General features: G+C 43.0%; 1 pseudogene; it reads left to right on the top strand.

The window, feature by feature from the left end:
- The first annotated feature begins 3,170 nt into the window (after positions 1-3,170).
- Positions 3,171-21,414, top strand: part of LOC146690043 (rab3 GTPase-activating protein catalytic subunit-like) — a 28,665-nt pseudogene continuing 10,421 nt past the window's right edge.

Genomic DNA, 21,414 nt, shown 5'->3' on the forward strand with positions numbered 1-21,414 from the left:
AACGCATCTGCGTAACCATGGTTACAGGGGGACGCTTTGGAACTCTGCTGCTCAGCAGCAAAATATTTCAGATGAATATGTAAATACTCCAACTCTAAAACCAAGTAATATAAATATGCTGCATATGTGTATAGTGCGTTCATGTGTGTGTGCGCTGCGTGGTGACGTAGGCGCGTGCATGTGTGCCCCGGTCACAGCTCCTTTCAGCATGGCCGGAGGTAAGTCACTGCCACTTTGCTCTCAGCTAATTAAAGTTTGTTCAGATCCCAAGCTGCAATGTGAATACAGCCAAACCGCCGCGTTTTTATTTGTCATTAAGAGACTCATTCGGGATAAGTTTTGTGGAGGGCGGAGTTCACTAATATACGCTTATGAGTTTTAGCCGAGAACGCAGCTAAAATGCTAGCATGCTAAGTTAGCCTGATTGCTAGCGGCTACTCGCGGCAGTCTTTTTTTAACAGCATGCACTCTTTTTTCCTTCGTCAGGAGAGGTGTACTGGCAGTCGCGTGACACACACAGATCAGACACATATTTCTGTGTTGCAGGTATGGAGATGTTCTTATGTTTTGGAGATGCTGTCTTTCAGTCATTGTTTTTATAAGTACAGTGTTGTACTGCCTGTTAGATGGCGGTTATTAATATAATTGTACTGAAGTATAATGTTTGAACTATAAGTACCAGAATATTGGGTCCTGGTTATTGAATTGTATTTATCTGACTGTTTATTTGTTTTTGAATTATTTTGTTTATTGTTCTTATAAGTTGTTTTTGATGTTTTTTTCAGTGACATATTATTTATTTTGTGCTTTTTGTTTTTGAGAGCTTAAGTTAATGTTTTAAAACAATTTGTTGTATTTGATTCATTATATTATTGTAGTGTTAATGAAGCTGCAGACACAGCTGCTTTCAGCATGGCCGGAGGAGAGGTGTACTGGCAGTCGCGTGACACACACAGATCAGACACATGTTTCTGTGTTGCAGATGTGCAGTAAAGAGCCAAAGACCCAGTACTGTCTCCTGCCTCTTACTTTCACGCCAGAACACAACGCAAGAACAACAGGCGTAACACATGAACGGGTTACACATACTGAGGTGAGTTGTTGAGGATATGTCGAGCTGTTGATAAGCACGGCTGTTTCTGTGCTCTTATATACTGTTAGCCTGTTTTGCTGGCGTTAGTGAAGCTGTTTTCAACTGGATGTAACATTGTTGAACTCTGATGATTAATGAATAAACTCTCGATGTGACGATGTGAGCATGTAATTGTAACCCTGTGTTCATTTAGTCGTTTGATACCGTTTAATATCCAGTACATCTATTGGGTGTTTTATAACATGCCCTGGAATCATTTTAAGTTTTACAATGCCGGTGATTTACGACTCTTTCGCGACAGTCAACTGTGGCGTAAACTCTGGCGGGTCTCAGAGCTAGCTTATGTGAGCCAGCAGTGACATCTATACATGCAGTAGCCTTAAAATACTGATTATTTATTCTCCTGCTAGGTAAGAATTTGTGTTTTATACGTTTATTGTCACATTGTGCGCCATGTTATTGTTTCGGTGAAATGAATTTCTACAATGGCGGACTTAGACAAAATAGTGTTACTGTTAATTTGACTCTCTGCAGTGTTTAAATGCTTACATATACACACACAGTTACTGTCCCGCCACACGTAGGACTCAGTTCTGCTTCTATGCCCCATCTTTGTTTACTCTTTCCCACCCAACAAGTGCATAAATAAGATGTTAAAAACGTCATCATCATATCAAACATGATCGATTTGGGGGGAGTTTGTTTGGCACATGCTGACTGCATCCTAATTATAACCAGAAGAGGAGGCGAGAGCAGAGAACGAGAGTGCAGCAGTTTGGTCAAAGGAACAGGTGAAGAAGAGGTGAGCATCCAAGAGACGAGCAAGAGGACAGTTTCAAAGCAGACATTATGGCACAATAAAAGCTGTAAGAGCAGAGATTCATTCATATCTTTACTATTTTTCTTTAGCTTCTACTCCCGCTGCTTACAATAAATCTGAGATAAAGAACAAACAAGAACAACTCACATGGCATTGATTGTTTAGTTCAGTGTCACTCTGTGATTGTTTGACATTTCATATAAATGTGACTCTAAAATATAGTCAATAATATTAAAAAGTTGCTGTTACTGAGTGAAACTTGAAGGATTATGATAAACTTCAGTTCTTACTGAATCTGTAACATTGCTTTTTTTTAAATTGTTAAATGACTTTTGTGTCACTGTGCACAGTGAAAAGCTCACCTGATGTAGTGGTGAGGCCATGTTCACCACTAGATGGAGACAACCTGGCACAGGTATTTTCTATACACTAAATTTCACACTGAAAAGCCTTGGTGGGAATTGTTGTTTCATAGAAAGTAAAGGAAAACATGTCTTGAGGTCTTTTTCCAGTGTTTTCAAAATTGTGTTTTTCACATACACATCAAAACTTCACACAGACAAACACACACACAAAACAACAAAATATGTCAAATTAGGGAGGGCAGAGAGCGCAGCCTTTACATTGTTTTATTGTAGAGTGACAGGAACTGCCTATGAGCTTCTAATCAAGCAGAAGTGTTGACGGAAAATCTATCAAAGGAAATACATTGATGAAAATCAAAGAAGAGAAATATTTATATGATGTTCCATTTTCCTGAGAGCTGATTGGCTTTGATGACCCCTTCAAGTACTACATGCTACTTTGTCCTGCTAGTTAAGCCTGCTGTCTGTTCTCAGGCCTCCTCCTGTTTCACTGCCATATATCCACCACCAGAGGGCTCCACTGACCTGCCTGCCGACATCAGAGCACACCCCTGTGTCATGTGACCTGGCAGGAGTAGCAAAGCTGGACTCAGACCTGGCCAGGCAAGTTCAAAGGCAGCTGTGGTAGAGAGAGTATATGGGCTCAAATTGTGCTCATAAATATTTTGTACTTGTAAATCAATTTGTGTGTGTATGGGATCAGAACGATGCCACCTTGAAATGAAACCGAAAAAAATATTGAAACTGAAAAAAATATTGAAACTGAAATAAATATTGAAACTGAAATAAATGTACAGCGCGGCTGCAGTCACGGACAAACTTGCATGTGTCTGTTCGGGAATGGCAGATGCTGAGAGGTCCAGCGTTTACATTACCGGCTATTTCAAAGTGACAGCCTGAGGTGTTCTTCAGTAAATTGGACTACCAGACAGGAGGACCTGAGGCCCCACCGTATTATTTTCGGTAAGTTAAATGTGTGTGTAAGCTAATCCGTAACTTAGGTCCTTAGGTGAGCACTCGGCTGTCGGGGAAACTTGTTTTGTAAAGTTCGTTTAGCTAACCCGTGCAGGTGAATGAATTTACCCTGACTAAAGAAATCAAGAGAAACGCACCGGGCTGCTCAGTGACTAACCACGGTTACTGTACTTTCTTTATGAGTATTATACTGTAAGAGCAACAGGCTGGACTCTGCTTCTGCTCCTGTGCAGAGCTGATTATTAATAAGAAGCTCGGTATACAGACAAGGATAACACAGTACCCGGGCTAGAAAGACAACTCCAGTTTGAGGCGCATGTCCTCCTGACATTTGGTGTTTGTGTTAACGATCCAATGGAAAAGCTTTGATGGGAGTGAGCTGTTCACTTGCACTATAGCACACAAAACGCTGCGCTGAGCACTGAGTGTTGCATCCGTGTACACACTGCATTGCTTCATATTTCACTCGTAAAGTAGGAAATGGGTGGAGCAGTTTATTAAAAGGGTAAACGTACATGGGTTTGATTGTAAGGCCCAAACAGAGCTGGCACAGGTCTAACAAGCTTGTGCATGAAGGGACAAACTGAGTGTGACATAAGGAAATGCTTACATGTGTAATTATCTTGATTACTGGTGAAGGACTACGTCACATGTAATCAAACATGACTCATTACTTATAAAAACCCTTTAACTAAAAGTGTATCAGAAACTCTCCTCTACTGTTTACTCTGTTTATCACCCAACAGTGACCTCGACCCTCTTCAAGCTCCTCACTGGTCAGTTCGAGTCAGGACGGCTGAAAATCCTCAGTGTTTACTGGGTAAGTTAAACTGATCAGTGGGACACTCAGGAACGGAGACCATGATGCTTTGGGGCTGACCACAGAGGTTTTACTAGTCAGTACAGATTTCAAACACACCGCTACATACTACATTAAGGTCAGTGCATTAAGTGCACTGACCTTAATGTTGTATTTTTCTGGTTGCTAATACACTTGGATCCATTACAAACATACACATTGTTGTGTGATGTGTGAAGACTTTTTATGGCTTTGTTTTTTGTCCGAACAGCACAGAGGAAACTATTTCTAAGCCAAGAGGCTAAAATTCATGCACCAAATGATACGCAGCAGATAAGATGGATGTAATCAAGCTACCGATAGAAAGAACATAATCAAGGACAAATAAAGTGTCTTTTTTTCCTCATTGTTCTCTGTGTGGGCCTCCTACTTCCTCCGTGTGGTAGTTTGACTCGTACTGATGTGGCTCCTCTGCTTCTTTTCACAAACAGTTTTTCCTTCCTGGTTACTGTTGAGCCCGTCACACTCAGCAGCTCGAGCTCGAGCTAAGACAGCCTTGAATCTTAAAACTACAGCCGTAATTGCATTTATGTCTTAGAGTGCTGGCCACAGATATTGATCCCATCTGACAGCAGCTCAGTAAAGCACAAGAGCGTCATCTTAAACAGGATATCAGGCAGCGTTCTTATTTTTATTGTCTACTTCTGGTCACATCCTGCTTTTGCCACTGAGCGATCAGCATCCTGTGTTTTATCATGAAGTGATGACTACGTGAGCTCCACTTGTTTAATTCTTCTAACATCTATAAAACAACAGAGTTTCTAAATGACAGACTTATTTATTTGTGTTTGTGTCTCTGTTTCCAGATGCTGCTGTGGAGAAGTCTGACTGTAAGAATAACACTCAGCTGTCCAACTCCAGTGGGACATCGGAGCAAGAGAAAACCTCTGATTATGTATGTTTGCCTCTTCACCACTCGCACACTCAAGGTTACACTCAGGTCAGGTCCAATATAAGTTTCAGAGTGAAGACAGGCTCAGTGCTGTCAGTACTTTGTCAGGATTTTTATTAGAATGTATTAAATTTGGTGTCCTGCTGTTTGATTTCATGCTGGTCTTTTCCCTCGTTGTAGAACCTTTTCCACCAGCTGAAGTCAGCCCCCAGTGACAGTCTGACCTACCGTCTGGCTCTGTGTGTGTGTCTGGTCAACTATTACTACGGTGGGCTGCGGGCTGTTGGACACCTCTGGCAGGAGTTTGTCCTTGAGTTGCGTTACCGGTGGGAAAATAACCATGTTATTTGTGGGTGGGTACCTCACAGGCTCGTGCTGCTTTGATTTTAAAGATGTCACACATATTAACATTTTCATTTTATAGCAGGTAAAATAAGTATTGAACACGTCAGCAGTTCTCTAAGCAAATATATTTCTAAAGGTGCTTTGATGTGAAATTATCACCAGATGTCGGTAACACAGGGACATTAAACACACAGACATTTATTTATTACTTTATACAAATGTTGGTGATGACAGTTCATGGCAGCTTCTGTATGGAGAAACCAGTCCCATCATTGCTCATGACTTTGACCCACTCACCACACAAACAGTCTATAAATCCCGAATGCTCCGTGGATCCTTCCCACAGATTCGGCTCAGGTGATTGGCTGGGCCGTTCCAGCAGCTTTACTTGATTCCTCTGAAACCAACAGTTTCCATTGGCTGTGTTTGTGATCATGGTCTTGCTGAAACATCCATCCTTGTTTCATCTTCATCATCCTGGTAGATGGCAGCAGATTTTAATCAACAATGTCTCCATTCATCCTTCCTGGAGTTAGATTTAATGGCTCAGTCCCTTTTGCAGCTTGTTATAAAGTTTTTATGCATAACTTTTCTAAGCAATCACACATTTTTTTTGGGAACATCAAAATCATAATGCTCCCACCTCCAGACTTCAGTGTTGCTGTGGTGTTTTTGGGATGCAGCCACCCAAACACGGTGTGTTTACAGCATTCAGAGAGTTTTGCTCTTAACAAAGGCAGTCGCACTTTTCTCCTCTCCCTTAGCTTCCCTGCTTAGCCTCTTGTGTCCTTGTTTACTCTCGTGTTTTTTGTATTACTTTTCCCTGGAACATTCTCTCACAGTCTGTTCTCTAAAACCTAAAAGAGGAATTATGGATTTGATCAACTGGTCCCTGAATGCAATTGACACCCCTTTCTCAACGAGAAGTCTGGGCTCGGGTGAGCCTGAGTGCTGAAGAGATCTACCTGTTCGGAACCATGGTAACAGGGTTCTGGCTGATCGGAGCTGGCTTGGCCCTGACTTATCGAAGAATTAAGAAAGCGGAACCGGCTGTTCAAACCCCCACAAGGCTGCCCGCTGGGATTCAAACGATGGGAAGAGGCGTGAGTTTCTCAAAATGAGCTCATTGAGTGCAGCATGGATAAGATCTTGGAGAAGCTTACGGCTGCTGTGAATACTCAGAATAAGACTTCTGAGTGCAAATTGGATCACATCTTGGAGAAGCTCACTGCGGTCGTTGTTAACTTGTTATTTTCTGTTATACTGCGAGAGTACTGTTGCCCGCGAAGGGTTGTTGTTGGTGTGGAGAAAAATGGCGTAACAAATAAAGCGCTTGGAGTGAGACTACGACGTCGTGTCTTTGAGTTCTCAGAATCGGCTCTCTGAGCACAAGAATGACAACATCACGGAGCGCAAGTTTGATAACATCATGGAGAAGCTCACGGCTCTCCAACGGGAGATTGAGAGACCAGTGTCGGAGTGTTAGAACAGCTTTGAAATTCATATGAGCTGTTCGCACTAAAGTAAAAACCTCCATCACTTATGCGGATACCCCTTCGGCCCCAGCCGTGGGCTCAAGGCTGGAGCCGAACAACAACTCCCTGATAACGACTGTGTTTAGACTGTTCTTCCCACTCCATGCAAGGCCACCTGGGTTGGCTGGAAGACTGTTTACTTAGCCTGGCAGGGAGGAGGACACTGTCTCAGCTGAACTCTGGACACGCACACGCTTACACAGACATATATACACATGCAGATGTACACTCCTCCCCCCTCCAAACGCCTTCGACGCTTATTCCCCTCCGATGCTGACGGTGGATCAAGGAGACCAGCGCACGCAGGCCCGGATGTACTGTCTACACTGGCTGTCTCTCACCCTTTACCCATCCCTGTTGCTTGTCATGTGTTTCTTTCGTGTATTAAGAGTTTTTTCATGTGCAGAGGTGTTTTTTTTCTGTTCTCAAACTGATCTCCCTGTTGGAGCTCAGTCTGGGGGGAGTTATTTTTTTCTCCTTATCTTTCCTCATGTGGTGCATTTTCCATTGTTATGCCTCTCTGACCTGTCTTCCCCATGTGATGTTTGTGTCATGTATGTATGGTCAGAAGGGTAAGATGGCGCTGGCAAAGGTCGGCAGCCTTAACCCAATTTCCATTGGGGTCAGCCTTCAGGATCAATAAAGTTTTATTGAATTGAATTAAGTGACCAAACTATAAAGTTAAAGCGTATTGTTGTACCTATGCATTACACTGGAGCAGAGCTTACATACATTCTTACCTGCTTACACTCATCATTCATTCGTCAAACTGAATAAAATAGCAATAAAATAGGGTGGCTGCAGCTCAGGCGGTAGAGCGGGTCGTCTACTGATCGGAAGGTTGGTGGTTCAATTCCTGGCTTCCCCCAGGCTGCATGCCAAATATCCTTGGGCAAGATACTAACCCCAAATTGCTCTCCGATGCGTTCATCGGAGTGTGCGCGTGTGTGTGTGTGTGAGAGAGAGAATGTTACTTAGAAAGCACCTAGAAAAATGTGCTTGTGTGAATGGGTGAATGCACAAGTTGTGTAAAGCACTTTGAGTGCTCAGAAGAGTAGAAAAGCGCTATATAAGAACCAGTCCATTTACCATTTAACCAGAGGAGTATTGCACTGGTTGGATGGCAGCAGCCATGGAGGGAGGGTGTAATTGTCCCGTGTTATGCTGGTGTTTTGTATTAGATGTAAGCTTACATTTGGCAGCATTAGTGAACATTATACTGAATGTTACACAGGAGTGTCTCAGGTAGGAGGGAGGCTCACTCGGTCCGTTCACTGAGCTTAGTGTTCAGTGATCGATGGTCCAGGGGAAAAGCTGTTTTCTTAGCCTGGCTGTCCTGTTTCTTGAACAGGTGCTGTCCAGGATGAGATGAGATTTGATTGGCTCTCCTGAGACAGCGAGTGCTGACCATGTCCTCCAGGGAAGGAAAGGGACAGGCACTATTCTTCTGTGCTGTCTTAATGACCCACCGAGCAGTTAGCATACCAAGCTGTTAGCAGTAGGTGGGGACACACTATGGTGCTGTGGTAAAAAAGCCACCAAGACTTTCTTCTCCAGATGGTTCCTCCTCCTCCTCAGCATCCTGAGGTGGAGTCTTTGACTTTGGACCATGAGAGGTCCTCAGCTACGTGAGTCCCCAGGAACGAGGACACTCGCTGAACACAGTCTGCTTGATGTGGAGAGGAACGTGTTTCCCTCTGCTGAGGTCACATCTCCTTAGTTTTGATGGCGCTGAGCAGACGGTTGTGTTCATTGCAGCAGCCTGTCAGGTTTTTAACCTCCTGCCTGTTCGCCGTCTTCTCCGCTGATGATTGTCGCATCATCAGCAAATGTAACGATGGTGTTAGAGGGGCAGGTAGGTGTGAACTCATGAGTGTACAGGAGAGCAGGCAAAGACGCCTGTGGATACTTTATGAATGCAGATGATAATATTCTGCCAGCGTTTCACAGACTTGTTCAGCAAACTTTAAACACACTTCACGCTTCTCTTTTTTTCTGTGGCTCTTGCGCCCATATTGTTTTCTTTGAAACAGTCGTACCTGCTGATTCCAGGCCTTTCTGTGGCTCTTCATAACTGGGCCTTGACTCTTCTGATAATTCTTTTCACTGGTCTGTGTGAAATCTTGTGGGAAGCACCTGGTCGTGGCCCATTTATGGTGAAATAATATTCTTTCCACTTTACCAAAAGTGCGCTGGAACCTTCAGTAGTTCTACTGTGACCACTGCCACCAGCATGTTTTGCAAAAGTCTTGAGAGAGCTCGTTGTTTTTACCCGTCATGAGACGTTTCTTGTGTGAAACCTGAATAATGAGACCATCAGTTGGGACTGAACCAGCTGATATTTGATTTGATATTAATTGGCGAGGTCTGTGACGAGTTACATAACTCTTTGGTGGCAGGACTCCTGGGCTGGAGGTGCGAGTCCCACTGAGTCTGTGGATGTTGTTGGACTGTCCTGGTTTCCCACCTCGGGATAAGCAGACTACAGTAGCGGTTTCCCTTTCTAAGAAGTGGGACTAGGGGCTGAGCTTGAACTTGGGAATGATACTCCAAAGCCTCCCTGGAAGTCTGTGACTGGGTCAGTTCGTTAGTTGAACCTGAGGTTGAGGATATATTTTCAGCCCTGGAGCTCCTCTGTCAGATGGTGACGGCATACAAAGTATCTGGTACCACTGTCCTCTGTGTGCTGCTGTTGGTCCATCAGCTGTGGAGAGAGTGAAGAATAACTGATAATGAAAAGTTGTTGTTCTCGTTGAACTCTGTTATTGCTGCTTTATTCGTGGCCAACACTCAGCAGATATTGGCACCAGCCGATTTCAGTCGGGATCTCAAAGGACTTCGTGGAAGAGCAGAACCTATTTGCAGACATTTGTGGGACCTCGTTAGACTGTTGACTTGGACACAGACAGAAGACAGAAACACATTTTGAGACCAGAGGAGATGGATCTGTCAGAGTGGGGGCCCCCAGGCTGTGGAGTGCTTTGCCTCCATCATTATGTTGCTTTGATTGCATTTATTTTTATAAACAGCAGCTTGAGACTCATTTATTTAGCCTGGCTTTGAACTAGATTTGTGCTGTTTCATATTATTGTGAAGCACTCTGTGGTTCTTATCCTGTGCCATATAAATAAAGTCAAATGCTGGATGTCTGTACTTTGTCCAGCTGAGCCGACACTTTAGAATCAGGCTTTGGTCTTGTTGTCAGTCATGTTGGATCTCCGTCCGTCTCTAATAACAGACAAATGACCAAAATGTAAAAATCCAAGTACATAATACCAGGCACAAAAGCCCCTGCAGTGTTTGTGCCGTGCTCTAACTAAAACTTTGCTTGAAATTGTTTAAGCAGTATTTGTTTCTCTGTTAACACACTGGTGTTCACTCATATCCATCTCTGTGCTTCCTAATCTGCAGGCTGGCAGGTGGAGCTCCTGATCTTCGCTGTTGTCTTTTGCATCAGAAGTTCCAGGTAGCCACACAGTGCACAAAGTGCAAGGACTAATCGAACGATTTAAAAGACAAAAAACAACATCATGCACATTTGTAGACTTGCAACTTTAATTCCAGTGGTTTATCAAAAGTGTTGTGTTAACTTTGATAATTGGAACGATGTTTAGGTGATAAAGAGAAAAATGAATTCTGAGAGCTGATGCTCAGTGTGATACAGCATCTTCAAACTCCCAAACACCTGTTTATGTCGTGTTGTCTGTTGAACACAAGTAGCAGTGTTATGTTTCCATGTGTGAAAAGAGTTTTTGTTCCTGGACAGATGCTGAATTGTTGTATCGAAAGGAAGAAGGCCAGAGATGAATCTCACAAGGTACCCGAGGGGAAAGAAAAGGAACACAGGGTCTCAGGTGCCTGCCAGAAGAGCCGCCAAGGACCAGAGTGTGCAACCAGTGCTTCCAGTTCAACAAGAGAGATGTCTCAAGGAAAATCCTGGGACTCGTGGAGTGACAGCGAGGAGGAATTCTTCGAGTGCCTGAGTGACCAGGGCGAGACTGAGGCGACACAAGCTGAGGGCAGAGCTGAGGGCAGGCTGCACCCCTACAACAACATGACTCTGCTCAACTCTGCAGAGCCTCTCTATGTTCACAGGTCAGAGTCACTGCCTCACTGTGCAAACACATCATATGCTGTTATTTATTCCAAATACAGCATGTTGAAAATAATAGTCGGGGTCACACGGGGTGGAGCCTATCCCATACCATAGGGCGAGAGGCGGGGTTCACCCTGGACAGGTCGCCAGTTGCAGGGCGAACACAGAGAGACAGACAAACATTTAACCCAGGGGTGGGCAACTCCAGGCCTCGAGGGCCGGCGTCCTGCAGATCTCACCCTGTGTCAACACACCTGAATCAGATGGTTAGTTCAGCCTCTGGAGAACTTCCACGATAAGGATAAGCTTTATTTGTTGGTTGCCTGCAACTGAGATGACCTAATCGACCATACATACCATGTACAAACTTAACATTGGGGATACAGGTCAGGCTAACTAGCAACAAAGGATAGCCCTAACCCAAGACACTTTGAGGAGGTCATTTAGCCATTTAAATCAGCTGTGTTGGATCAAGGACGCATCTAAAACCTGCAGGACACCGGCCCTCGAGGCCTGGAGTTGGACACCTCTGATTTATGCTCTCATTCACACCTGTGGGCAGTTTAGAGTCAGAGTTAACCCAACCCCACTCGCTCCATGTTCAAAGACCTGCAGTTAATAATTAGAACTAAAAGAAAGCGGTTGTAACAGTACAGAGGCGGCCTTTGTGTGACAAAACCATGAAAGCAGATCTCATATAAGTGGTTCACAGAAATGTCATTAACCTCAGCTGAAGCTGACTGAGTCTGATATCTGTGCATCATGTTTCATTTTCAGGAACCGTCTTCTCTGTGCAGTTAATGAATGGGATATTAATGAATTAATAATAAATGTCATGTAGGCTTTTACAAGTAAACTAGTGTGGAATAAGAGGACTGTTGATCAGCCTACGCTGTGGAAAGCTGTGACTCTGTCACTGACACGTGTGGCATGATGGATGCAGTCATGCTGGGAGAAGCTACGTGAGTGCAGAAACCTCTGATCACCAGACGATCACGTGGTCGTCAGTTTTCAAACAGCTCATTGCAGTTTTATAAATCATCTTCAGAGGTTATTTGAACCTTGTCTTTGCAGAGACCTGCAGATCTGAGGCAGTAATGCAGTGATAATGACCAGCACACAGTGTAAGTCATGCTGCAGCTGCCCTGAATCTACAGTGTTGGTTATTCCCACCATGTCTCTGTTTCTGATCCAGTGTGGACGAGCTCTTTATTCAGTCTGAACTGGTTTTAATACTAAAATACAATTGATTTGTTATTCATAGATTTTCAGATTTACTCTTACACAAAAAAGTAAAACATTTTTGTTGCCAGATCACACGTATTTACTTCCAGTCCTGAACAGAAGGAAATCGTTTTGATGCCTAAATGACATTTTATGTTCAGTGACAGCCTGGTGTGCTTGGGTCCATGAATGCAGTGGTGTCGTGAGTGGGCCCTGCTCGAGTCGTCAGTGCCAGTATGAGGTGTCAGTGAATATATTTACACATTACTTCATTTAAAGTACGAGTTTGTGTCTCTGTCCACAGGCAGCCAACCCCGGCTGTGTCCTGGAGGATTTTGTGCGCTGGTATTCACCTCGGGATTACGTAGAAGAGGAAGTGGTTGATGAGAAGGTCAACACAATGGTGATGGGGACACTCAGTCCCAGGATGAAGATCCCAGGCAACATGTGGGTGGAGGCTTGGGAGACTGCAGGGTCACACCTGCACGACGCCAAAAAAGACTTTTTGATGACACCAAGGAGGCCGAGAAGGTCTGAAGCAGGTCGTTCGTTTTGCCACATGCGTGTTTTAAGCCAAACGTGTTTACTAAGTGGATCACAAAGTGTTTTCATGAATGTTTCTGCTGATTTTCAGGATCAGCTTCTGCCATGGGACCGTTTTGGCTCATGTATGTTGAAGAAGTCAGTTTAACACAGATCTGTGCTCACAGACATGTTGAAGCATTTTCACATGTTGATGAAAAAGGATCTGATGCTGTCACACACGATGTTTAACTGACACACAGCAGCTTTCTGTGGTGTGATGGTGTTAAATGAAGAACAACTTTAAACCAGCTTCTATTAATGATCCGGTCGGCTTTATGGGAAAGGGACAAACAGTAACTGGGGTTAGTTGTTTCCTCACCCAAAGAGGGTCCTGGATTTGGACCCGGGCAGGTCCCTGCCAAGCGTTTGCATGTTCTTCCTGCACATATGAAAGCAGAGCTCGGAGCTCCAGTTTGCACCGTCACTGAAAATGTTGCCTGTCTTTTAAAGACATTGTTTATCCAAAAAGAGAAAGTTAAAAATAATGCTCACTGATAGTCTTATGACAGATTTAAAGATCTGGGTATGACTGGTCCCTCTGTGAATAACCATCATAGAGAAAGGTCACCGTTTATCTGGAGTCTTCTTCAGAGGCAGCCTGTTGGCTGTGCAAAAATATTCTGTTGATCTGAAAGAGCAAAAGGAAAACAGAAGCCAGGCAAACTAAACTTTTTGGGGGTTTGTCTTTAGGTTCTGCACTACATGGCGATGCAGAAACCTGCAGACCTGGCCCGTCACCTCCTGCCCTGTATACTTCATGCAACTATTCTGAAGGAAGAAGGTAAGTCCTCACCGTTTGGTTGAAAAACACGTTTATATGAAATAAAATCAGGGAAAATAACTCTAAGCCCACAGCAGGTAAATTACAGTAAGACCGAAATACAAAAAACTAAAGATATTAAAATAAGTACTAAGAAAATGAAATGCAACCTGAGATGTTAATGGAGAAAAAAAAAACAGAAGCTGCATGAATAAAAAAGTAGAAATCTTGGACGCTGCCAGCATAATGCACAGCCTTTTGACGGGGCTCGCACACAAACACAAAGCAGAGGATGAAGCATCACCAAATATGTTTCCAAGCCAAAGAAGATAAGATGAAGCATACCTGCGCAGTGGTGGGTGATGAGGAGAGGCCGCAGCGTGTCTGTCTTAAAGTGCAAGTTTGTGACAGTTTAAAGCTTAACAAGCTAAGACGCCAAACATCCAGAGCACAAAGACAAGTCAGAGGGCTTTTTCAGACACACACTTCTAAACCGTCGTGCTCAACAGTGTCTCTGCTAAAACTGCGTCTGTGCTCTGCTCCTGTAAAGTTGCCTATCGAGTGCTTAATGATAAGGTGCATGGTAGCTGCTTTCCTCTGCAGGTGGACAAAGGAATGACTTCTGCAGACAGGCTCCTGGCAGAGCCACTGCAGAGGAACTCTTTACAATCACTGACTGTGAAACATGAGGACTGTGTGGGGATGTGCAGACGGGGGCGCGACGGCTGGGAAACGAGGAGGGCTGCAAGTGGATGCACTGTATGATACACGCTGGCGTCTACACAGCTCAGTCCTGAGCTGAGTGATGTAATGACTGATTGCATCGACACAGTCATTACATCAAAATACAACCCCTTTTTTTCGGCACTGAAGCGAAACAGGCTCCGCCCACACAGCCGTTCTGTATCACAGCTGTGATGCAAAAAGATTTGGGCACCACTGGTATAGAGTGAATGGAACCCAGAACCTGGAAGTGTCCAGTGATGTGAGGGTAAAGGACGTCTCACTGTGTACTTTGGTGCACAGATGAGTTTGTGGTCGGTTCAGTGAATGCAGCCCATGAGCTGCAGAAAAAGCCCAAATCCTGAGCCCCCCAAGATTTGGGCTCAAGATGTGTTCTGCACTGCAGGCCCTTGGACTCCATCAGGGTTTGGGCCAGTTTTGAGCTCTTATAAGTATCAGAGATGGACACGTGATGTTTTCAGGGCTGCGTAGGCATGATGGGTAGAACATGACCCTGGTGTTAAAATGCAGGTAAATGTGATTTAGTTTGTTTACTCTAACTAGCTACCCAACCCTCACTGTGAAAGGAGCCTGGAAAGTTTCCCCAACATGAATTTCTTTCAGTCAAGTTTTCTCCAGTAATGATCAGAAATCAGATAAAACCCACTCTTTATTTTATTCTACACACAATAAATTGATAATTATTCCAGGATACAGAAAAGTCTAGATTTCGTCTTCAGACTGTCACATCTGGAGCAGGGCATAATTTGAATTGGTTTTTAGAAGAAGCTAAAGATCTTTCAGTCGTGTTGCTGTTGTTCCCTGACACCTGCAGTGCAACCATTAATTTAGCTAATGAGAGTTCACGTATAATTATAACAGGTCTTAGTTTCTGGATCGTCTCTAAGTTGACGGTATACTGCTAAGACCAGTTCTGAGTCTAGAGACAGCCAATGGTAAGGACTAGTAAGGACATCACTGAGGAGAGTTTTCTAGTACTTTGGAGAAACCTCAATCAGCTAACGTCCTGCTGTGATACTCAGACCTTTTCTCTAATTAAACCAGAAAGCTAGTTTTCATTTATTCTGTAATATCCCAGAATGTTTCAGCAGGTCAGAAATGCTTTGGTGCATATCCAGGTTGTATGCAAATTAATTCTGATTAAGTCTGGACTACAAAATACAAAACATAGCAACAATAATGTCCTCGTTTCACTTCTTTAAAAAATGTATTTTGATCTTATGACACTTACTAAAAGCTTTACTTCCAGAGGTTGACAGAGACGCTCCGTGCTGATAACACGTGAATGTGTGAAGGTTTGGATCATATCTATCTAATAGACTCCAGTTTGTGCATGTAAATGGAGAGTCCTCTTCACACACTGAGGTTAATTATGGAGTTCCACAGGGTTCAGTGCTAGGACCAATTCTGTTTACATTATACATGCTTCCCTTAGGCAGCATCATTAGAAGACATAGCATACATTTACACTGCTATGCTGATGACACCCAGCTCTATCTGTCCATGAAGCCAGATAACACACACCAATGAGTTAAACTGCAGGAATGTCTTAAAGACATAAAGACCTGGATGGCCGCTAACTTTCTGCTTCTTAATTCAGATCAAACTGAGGTTATTGTAGATGGCCCCGCCCCTCCCTGAGCCTGGCTCTGCTGAAGGCTTCTTCCTGTTTAAAGGGAGTTTTTCCTTGTGCCAAAGCACATGTGGGTATATTCCTGGACAAAAGGCTTAGTTTCTATTTGCAGATGTGTTCTGTGATCCTCTGAAATAGCTGGATTAATTAACTCCAATAATAATCCATCAAGACTTTGTGGATATGTTTTAATCTCTGTAAAGATTATTATAAAATGTTGTGAAGGTTTTGTTTATTTCAAAAGGATCTGTATTAGTAAGATAATAGTTTGCAGGTTTACTCAATTTTAGGCTTTTTCTCATGTTAACAGTAATTGAGGTTACAAACGTGGCAGGTCTTTCTTTTAATCACAGCTTTCTGTCACTCTGGAAACACTGTCATTTCTTCTCTTTCAGAGTCTGCTGAAGATATTCCATCAGTGCAAAAAACCATTCAGCAAGCTACAGTTCAAGCGAGCAAGCTCCTGCAGTCCCCCAACCAGGACTACAAGAAGTTAGAGGTCAGTGAAAACTCGACCGGACTTTCCACAAATGATTCAGTTTAAAAGAAAGTATCATTAGATTCACCCAAAAAAGTTTTGTTTTTAAATACATTATTGATTGATTGTTAACTGTGTTTTTGTTGTAGTTGAGTATGTGCTGTACATGAGGTGTACGTAGACTGGACAGTGTGCACCATGGCTGAGAACTTGGCTGATAATTATTATGGCCATTGATGGTTGAACCATGAAAACAGGGGTGTGGTGCAGTGGGATTGTAGTGGGAGCTGGAGTAACAAACTCCAGTGCTTCCTCAGTGATGGCTAACTTTTTTCTAAACCTAGGTAATTCCTTCGGCTGTTCCCACCTGGGCTCAAAGCTTTTATACTCTGCTGATATCGGATGTGTTTATCAGTGATCGAAAGCAGAGACTGAGATTGTTATTATTGAGTTTGATCACACGTTAGGTGCATTAAACATATGCTTTAATACTGTCCTAAAGTCTGAGAACAATCATCACTTCTTCACATATAAAAATGTTCTTCTCACTAGCACTCAGTATCCATACAGCCCCTTTTCTTTGAATAACACTGTACAGCTGCACAGCTAAACCCCACCATGTTAGTTCGGCTTGACTGGACAGTCTTGTTGTGTAAAAGCATTCTTGGCTTTCTCAAAGTACATTTAAGTATGCCATGTATCCACTGTGACTCCAAACACGCCTTTTACACCCCGAGACTCAGCCTATAACGTTCCACGTAGGAAAAACCACGTATGTGTATAAATGTGACAGTCTTGGGGTCTCATGCTGTCAGGATTGAGCAGACAGTTGTTCTTGTCCTGTGTGCAGGATTTCATTAACCAGCTGCTGAGCATGGAGACAGTCATCACTCAAGCTCGCTCGCTCAAGGCCAAGTTCTCCGTTCCTGAGGACGACAGCGGAGAGGCTGCTGATGAACTGAAGAAGTGAGTCGCAGAGTTTGAGCTGCGCTCACTGACAGCTTTGTTTGTGCTGTTGGTAACATGTAACCGTCTTCACCGTCACTATAGATAGTTAGTCAGTAACAGGTTGTCACGATGAATCTGTTTCACAAAGACGGCGTCTGAAGGATCACAGTCAGTTCACACGTTTCTTTCTCGCTCATGTTGGTGGTCTTATTTTATAGTTTTGGTGTCTTCAGGTTTTACATGTTCTTATTTAAGTGTTTTGTTTTGTGGGAATATTGTAACATTTTCCACATTGTGTGTTGTCTCTAGGTTTGTGAGCTCCCTGCTGGAGGAACCAGAGGTGGTAGTGACAGGAGCAGGCCAGGGCCTGGCTGGCAGTATAATCCACGGACTCTTCATCAGTGCTCAGAGGGTAACTCTCACTCTGCCTCCGTGTCCTTCCCACGTCTTGCTGTCAGTTTCATGTATACAGTCATGTATTTGTCATCTATAGAGACATCTTTAGAGGTACACACACACACCAGTCAACCACTTATTCAATATCAGCATCAAGAATAGGTCGGTGTCCCGGTCCTAGAACAAGACATGAAGTCAGCGCTGTTTTATTTTGTTGTGGGCAGTCTGAGGCACACCTGTGCACTACTCATGATGTCAGATCAGCATCCTGATGTGGCACACCTGTGAGGTGGGATGGATTATCTCAATATAGCAGATGTGCCCACTACCACACATTTGGACTGATTTGTGACCACTGTTTGGGAGGGATGGTTATATTGTGTATCTGGAATGAATTTTAGGTCTCTACGTCCATCCCATGGGGAATGGGAGCAGTAACAAAGGTGTTGCGTTTATATTTTTGTTGAGTGTATATACTTCATGTAGATGAAACTGGAAGGACGTGGTCAGCACTGATGTAAAGATGCGGTGTTTTCTGTCAGTGTCAGGAGAGTCTGCTCTATTGTAACGTTGTTTCTTCCTGAAACACACAATTGCTGCTGCTGTGCTGTGAAGCACGTTCAGAGTAGAGATGGACCGATCCGATATTACGTATCGGTATCGGTCCGATACTGACCTAAATTACTGGATCGGATATCGGAGAAAAATAAAAAAATGTAATCCGATCCATTAAATATCACGAAAGCACCTCACAAAACTTGCAACACGCCGTAACTCACCTCAGGTTAGCACGTCGGAGCAGTATGCATCACGTGATAGAGCGGCTGTGGCATGCGGGACCTGTCGGTGGTCTGGATAGCATTTGGAGCTTCGCTAGCAACCCGGCATTTCATCTCCGACAAAGTTATCCCGAGAGAAGTAAAGCAAGTGTGTAAGTCCATCTCTGAATGTTTGTAAAGCATTCCTGCGTTAAGCTTAACAAGCGACTGCCTCTTCTTGCTGCTACTTCAATCATGAAACTGCTTAACGATCAGCTGATCGGCTTTTCTGTCGCGAGTCCGTGTCTCTTGTTTGCTTTTGGCCCACTTTGCACCAGAAAGAGGAAACCAGTGGCTGAACAACAGCAGCACGTTTAAGCTTGATCAGCTATTGTTAGAATGTATTTAATCTTACTTTCTACTCGAGGATCTTTTTCTACGTAGCTGACGGCTGGTAACTGTGCAGGGGCGGATCTAGCAAAGTTTAGCCAGGGGGGCCGATAGGGCATGAACAGGGAAAAGGGGGCACAAAGACATACTTTTCTTTCTTATTCTCATTTAAAATGTCGAGCTTTTAATAAATAATTATCTGACAGCCAAAGTTTTAATTTGATGCAAAATGAATAGAAGTCCATTACTGTATATAGTGACTGTTAAGTCTAATATATATACCCTAGTAAGCTATAGTACTTTTTACTTTGGGAAGGTACCATCTGTGCAGTCTGCAATTTTGTTGAAGAAAGATGTTGAATCTATTTAATATTTCTTGAAAAATAATTGATTTCTGTGCATTTTTTTTCACACTGCATTAAATTAAGGTTGATTACGGCGATTAAGCATCATGAGGTGGAGCGTGAGGGGTGGTTCCCTATTTTTTATTTATTTATTTTTGTTGTTGCTGGGAGTTGGAACCCTATTAGTTAGGTTGCTTAATATTTACGCTAAGTACTCTTTAAAATACCAGAATAGGGAGGATGGTGTAGGTTTAAGTTTATTAGATTGATCAGTATTGCTGTACTATGAAATATTTTTTTTTGCATACAGGTGTAACAGAATAGCTTTAGTGTAGTTGTTGTTTTAAACTTGAGTATGAACTTATACAAAATGCAGCAAGATATTTAAAAAACAGTTTTGTTGATTAAAAAACACTATATCGGATTCATATCGGTATCGGCAGATATCCAAATTTATGATATCGGTATCGGACATAAAAAAGTGGTATCGTGCCATCTCTAGTTCAGAGCTATAAGAACCAGTCTGTTTAACTATCAATGAAAAATGAAGAATTATCAGTTTGACTGTGTGACAATTCTGCAGGAACAAAGTTGTGCAGCTCTCTCCACAGTGGAGCAGATCTCCTTCCTGTCTTTGACGCTTCTTTTTCTCTTTCTGCAGTAACAACTATTAATGTGCATTTGTATATGTTTACAGTGTTAGCAGAAACAAAGCTTTGGTGGCCGTGACTCCAGAGATGGAGCCGAGTATCTAATCGAATCATCGGTTTGTTCTTTAAGCCTTAAAAGTGTCCATGTGCTCCACACTGGATCCCAGATTGACTCTGATGCATCAACTGGAACATGAATCCAAAATCCTGCTCCTCACATACAAGGTCTTAAATAATCAGGCCCCATCTTATCTTAATGACCTTGTAGTACCATATCACCCTATTAGAGCACTTCGCTCTCGCTCTGCAGGCCTACTTGTTGTTCCTAGAGTATTTAAAAGTACAATGGGAGGCAGAGCCTTCAGTTTTCAGGCTCCTCTTCTGTGGAACCAGCTTCCAGTTTGGATTCAGGTGACAGACAAAACTTTCCTCTTTGATAAAGCACATAGTTAGGGTTGGATCAGCAACCTTAATTAGTCTGCAATAGACCCTGTGCACGAGAAAATGCTAACTTCCTGTTTTAAGATCGGATGCAGGGTTGTACATTTCCGGTAGCTTTACTTTGCGGTCAATTGCTGCTGCAAAGATGGACTCCAAAATCATGTCCAAAATATGAAAACAGAAAGATGGCGTTAAGTTACAAAGAGCAGAAGGTGGGAACACTCACCACTGCTGTGTCATAAAAAAAATCAAATGATCAGTTTTGAGGTTTGAAGCGTGCAGATCGATTGGTGGTTTACATCACTCAACACAAGCAGAACTGCATTACAGAATCAGAAGCACATCTCTGTATTGATTGATTGATTGGTAATTTATTTCAACATGTGAACAATATACAAGTACATTTAGAAAAGAAATAAGAGAGAAAAAAATACTATACAAATTACATACAAAAAAAACCATTCTGATTAATTTACATGTATAGTGACAGTTCTTATGATTTAAACAGGCAGATGTTCAGCATTCAAACTACAGGTGAACAATAGTCAAAGGTTTCCCTGCTAGTCAAGTACACACCTACACAGCATGTCAACAAACCGTGGTAAGGGTCTCTATGCATGAGTATTTACGAAGGGTATGTTGTGACGTACCTTCAAAATTACCGCGGTCCCTCGCTATAACGCGGCCTCGCTGTTTCGTACATTTTTTTTGTGCAAGTTTGCATGCTTTTTTTTTTTTTGCGCACAGCGCTTTGTGTTCTGCGTCCTGATTGGCTGCAGACTATTGTTGATCTCCTCCGTGCCGTCTCTCCTGTACAGTACAGAATCGCTGATTCATTGATTCATTAATGATTCATTGATGTTGAATTATCTCTCAGCTGCTCTGTTCTCATGTGCTGGACCTGAAAACACGGTTTGATCTTTGGTTTCTGTAATACTGGACTTATTTGTCTACGAAGGTTTGAACTTTGAGAGCTTAAACAGGAGAGAAACGTGTGAAAATGTTCATGTCTGTCTGAGTGTATAAAGTGTGTAGTGAGGGGTTTTACCTTAAAACATCTATAATAATTGTAAAAAATAAAGT

Source organism: Copadichromis virginalis, linkage group LG16 (assembly GCF_057382275.1).
Source record: "Copadichromis virginalis isolate Kocher_CV1m ecotype Utaka linkage group LG16, C_Virginalis_male_GT1.1, whole genome shotgun sequence".
NCBI classification, from domain to species: Eukaryota; Metazoa; Chordata; class Actinopteri; order Cichliformes; family Cichlidae; genus Copadichromis; species Copadichromis virginalis.